This window comes from Macrobrachium rosenbergii, chromosome 23, assembly GCF_040412425.1.
Source record: "Macrobrachium rosenbergii isolate ZJJX-2024 chromosome 23, ASM4041242v1, whole genome shotgun sequence".
In the NCBI taxonomy this organism is placed as follows: Eukaryota; Metazoa; Arthropoda; class Malacostraca; order Decapoda; family Palaemonidae; genus Macrobrachium; species Macrobrachium rosenbergii.
Genome location: NC_089763.1, coordinates 18,141,390 through 18,145,994, shown reverse-complemented (window position 1 = coordinate 18,145,994; position 4,605 = coordinate 18,141,390). Strand labels below are relative to the sequence as shown.

The following is a 4,605-nucleotide window of genomic DNA, read 5'->3' as shown; positions in this document are numbered from 1 at the left end:
GAATATGCTAAGAATTAAAACTTCTTTTTTTTACAATGACATATAAGTATCTTTATTTTATTTTTTATCTTCTATTGCTTGGCAAGATCGGATACATTTGACATTCATTCCCAAAATCTGCTGTTGGTAATTTCAATTCTCATGCAAAATTATAAATCAGAACGCTGTCTAAAAAAGTTGAGGTGGGCTGACACCACATAATCAAGTGAAACATTTTTTCCACACTTTTGGGCCTACGAGTTCCTCGAGGTAAGTAGTGGAGAGAGAGAGAGAGAGAGAGAGAGAGAGAGAGAGAGAGAGAGAGAGAGATTAAGTTTCACAAGCAGTCTAACCACACTCCTAGCCTAACCTCTGTGCAAGCTGTAGCTTAACCTGACTCGTGTATGGACCGTAGAGTAACTTGAATGATGTTGGAGCTGCATCCTAGACCGATTCATGTCTAAGGTGTTGCCTACCCTAACTGCCGTCTAGCCTGCAGATTAACCTGGCTAATGCCTAGATTTTGGCCTGACCAACTTACATCTAGGCAGTCTCTTACCCTAATTTTCCAAGCCAGAGAATGTTGCGAAACAGGTAGCATACCAGTAAAGGTACAGTTTATCAACATCAAGTGGTACAAAGAGTTGAAAATCTCCTTGTAAACATCTTCGAAATGGGAATGAAGATACTGCACGAAATGTTCTTACCTTTCACCCTTTACAGAAGAGTTCCACATCCAATGAAAAGTTGTGTCACTCCAAAAAGCTATTGGCACATTTTACCATCTTTTCCGGAAACTTGGTAGCAAGTAGGCCTTTCTGTGTAAAAGTAGGAAAACCATAATTAATTCTAACGAGTACAGCCATGAGAGACCTAATTTTGACATCAGTATAGGAAATAATGGTTACTCGGTTTCAAGCTGCTAGGTGCTATCAGACGGCAGAAAATGTATTCGCATGACAGTGCCCTAAGTTTTTTTTTTATACAGTCCACTGCAGGCAATTTTCGGTTTTGATTATGTGATAATGGTGATGGATTAAGTTAACTGAAGAGGTTCCTGGGTTAAGCTATCACCAACCACGTAATAACTAAAATTTTATGACAAAGAAAATGAAAATGTAAATTTAGTACATTTGAATTAAGGAAGGGTCGGAAAAAACCGTTTGGATCACAGTCACTAGTTCCCACAGCAAAATCCATAAAAAACTTGACGACGTCTCATTTAGGTCCATTATTTGTTGGGCTGACACCAGATATTCAAGATAAAAACGTTTTCCACATTTTAACTAGTTCTCCGAGGTGTGTGTGTGTGTGTGTGTGTGTGTGTGTGTGTGTGTGTGTGTGTTTGTGTGTGTGTTTGTGTGTGAGAGAGAGAGAGAGAGAGAGAGAGAGAGAGAGAGAGCCATACCCCTTACTCAAGTCTATCTCTAACATAACCTCTGTGCAAGCTGTAGCCTAACCTGACTCCTGTATGGACTGCCGAGTAACTTGCATTATGTGGCTGTAGCCTAGACTGATTCAAGTCTAAGTCGTTGCATATCCTAACGGGTGTCTAGACTGCAGATTAACCTGGCTAAACCCAATTTTCAAGGCTCAGAATTTTGTGAAACAGTTAGCATACATGTACAGATCAATGATAGTATCATCAAGTGGTACACAGTTAAAAATCTTGTGTACACCTTCGAAATGAGAATGAAGTTATTGAATGAATGTTCTTACCTCTACCTTTTACATTAGAGTTCCAAAGCCACTGAGAGTTGTATCGACCCAAGGAGTTATCTGGCACCTCTTACCATCTTTCCGAAAAACTTGGTAGCAAGTAGGCCTTTTCTGTGGAAAAAATAAAAAAGCATACTTCAAGTCCCACTCGCACAACCTTGATAGCCTTAAATTTTGACATCAATATTGGGAAATAAGGGTTACTCGGTTTCAAGGTAAGATGCTAGGACCATCAGTGGTTCCTAACCTTTTTTGGCCCATGCAACCTTTCACCATATGTCAGAATGTCGTTCCCCCACCCCAACCTCCTCTACAAAATTGTCTGCCTCGAAACGTGCATTCCAAATAATATGCATATTATACTAAAAATCCTGGGTCACAACTCTCAATTCCCCCCCGTCCCTGAAACTGAAATTCCTCCCCTGGGGGAATTGCCCCCTGGTTGAGAACCACTGTGCAGAGGTCAGACGGCAGAAAATATACTCGTATAACAGTGCTTTGGGTTTTTCTTTTTACTGTTCACTGCAGGCAATTTTCCGGTTTAGAATATGTTTTGGTGGTGGAGTCAAGTTGACTGAAGAGGTTCCTGGGTTAAGCTATCACCAACCATATAATAACTAAAATTTATAACACAAAGAAAGTGAATACTTTTGCATAATTCGAATTAAAGAATTATTGAAAAACAACCTTTGAATCACAGTCACTGGTTCCCACTAGTAAAATCTATAAAGAATACCTTAACACAACCTCTCATTTAGGTCTATTATTTCACAAAACATCACGAAGCGATGTGGTTTTTGTGCAAATATCTCGTTAAAGGCACCACGTTTTGATTTTATTCATCACATCAATTTTCTCATAATGCATGAGACTATATTCCATCTGTGTTTTGTGGCCTGGGTGGTTTCGACTACCTTTGTTGATCCCAATCTAACTTAACCTACTCTCACCGGTACTGTGAAATTAACCTAACAAATACTAACCACATTCTAGGTGGTACTTGCCCAATAATCTGTGGCCTTCATAAAATAAACTACCAACACAGAAGCTAGAGAAAAGCGTCACTTACGTACCTTCATCAGTCTTCATCAAAAGATATCGTCCCGCTTAGACATCTTTGTCTTCCACGACCAAAGTCTACTATGAACTTTTAGAGCACGTAGCACCCATGATCTCCATAAAACTTCGTGCATTAGGATTTTGAAGAAATACGATTCTCGTTAGGACCACTGCTGTCTTGACGTGAACAAACAATCCTCTGGTCCCTAGTTTTACTTCACAAACAACGCTGTGTTCACTCCACCCTCTTACGGTTAGGACTGGACGTCAAGGTGACTGACAACTTGACAAGGTGAATCAAATGACCGCAGAAGACTTTCTTAGCAGTTCCAACGTGTAAAAGTTTCGCTGTGCAGATTATTTCCCCAGCTTGATTTTCCATCTGATGGACATCTGATTTTACTTACTTTTTACATCACGATGTTACTTCCCCATAGCTCGATATTTTTTTGTAATTTTTTTTATTATTATGTCTGTTGCTCGTTTGCTAAATCTGGCTTCTAGCGTCCTTTGTCACCGTCATCTTTTACCCGACTCCTGCACTTTCCTGCACTTTTTATTGCACGACCCCTCAATCATTCAGTTATAATATCGATGCCCATTTTACATAAAGTTCCAGTCGTCGAGTGTCCCTCAAAGTCCTTTTTTAATCCAGCCCCGTGCTTCCCTAGGAAACATTCCTTCCCCTGTTTTGATGACTAACGGTTTCCAGGCGAATACCTTTCCATAAAAATAGAGTTTCTAACTGAGCCAGAAGGAATGCATAAAAAATTGTCTTGGGGAAACTATTGGCTATTTTTCTACAGAGCCACCTCTATCATGGGTAACGGCTTGTTGCTGAAAACAAAAAAGTAATAGTAATAATAATAATAATAACAATGGAGAAACAAATCCACAGTTATGTATATATAAAATTATTTGCAGATAAATCTGTACAGAGAGCTTTCGGGAATCTGTTCGATTGAAAAGAGGAATCGAACAGATTCCAGAAAGCTCTCTGTACAGAACTATCTTTAAATAAATGTACATATACATAACTGTGGATTTGTTTCTCCATTTGAAGACTCATGCTAATATTATACACCGACGAGATGAATGAAGCAAGCCCACCCCCGCCCCTCTCCCGGCCATACCCCAAGCAGGGGACGCCCTTTCTCTCAATGGATTCTATGATAGCAACAGGTCCATTCCTTCTTCAATTTTTTTCTCGATGACCCGACATGCGGAGGGGTCAATGACCTGTGGATGATCTCACGTCAGTCTCCGATGGCCTTGATAAAGCTGAAATCGAGAGAGGGCAGGTTAAGTGAACATAATCAGTCTCATGATAAAAGATATTGTAGATAAAAAAAAAAAAAGAAGCTGCCCGGACTTCAGACCCCGGCCTCCATTTTGTCAAATAATTTCTGGGTTTTTTTCCTTCCCTCATTAGAGGTTGTTTAAGAACTTAATGGGATCAATATGTTCGCGGTGAACTGAGAAGTCATACTGTTCAATTGTTCGTTTTGGTGCCAGAGTGTATATACTCACCCTGTATTTGGTGTACTTAATATATATATATATATATATATATATATATATATATATATATATATATATATATATATATATATTTATAGAGAGAGAGAGAGAGAGAGAGAGAGAGAAGAGAGAGAGAGAGGGCAAAAATCACGAGAAACACTGGAGCGCTGCGAGGCCTTTCGACTGTCGTCCTTTACTTAGCAGACTCTAAGTAAAGAACGACATCGAAAACCTTGCAACACTCAATATTTCTTTCTCCTTCGTGGATTTTGCTTTTTTTTCATTCGTATATTCATCACGTTCCATATTTTTTCGATTGATTCAGTT

At 39.3% G+C, this 4,605-nt stretch overlaps 1 long non-coding RNA gene across 1 annotated transcript in view; it reads right to left on the bottom strand.

Annotated features, from left to right (window-relative positions):
- The window catches only part of LOC136851328 (uncharacterized), a 67,088-nt gene extending 63,784 nt beyond the window's left edge, over positions 1-3,304 (bottom strand). The window contains exons 1-3 of the long non-coding RNA XR_010856842.1: positions 2,772-3,304; positions 1,699-1,809; positions 687-797 (exon numbers count right to left, since the gene is read on the bottom strand). This is a non-coding gene — a long non-coding RNA (uncharacterized lncRNA). The remainder of the gene's footprint in view (positions 1-686; positions 798-1,698; positions 1,810-2,771) is intronic.
- Between the last annotated feature and the right edge of the window lie 1,301 nt (positions 3,305-4,605).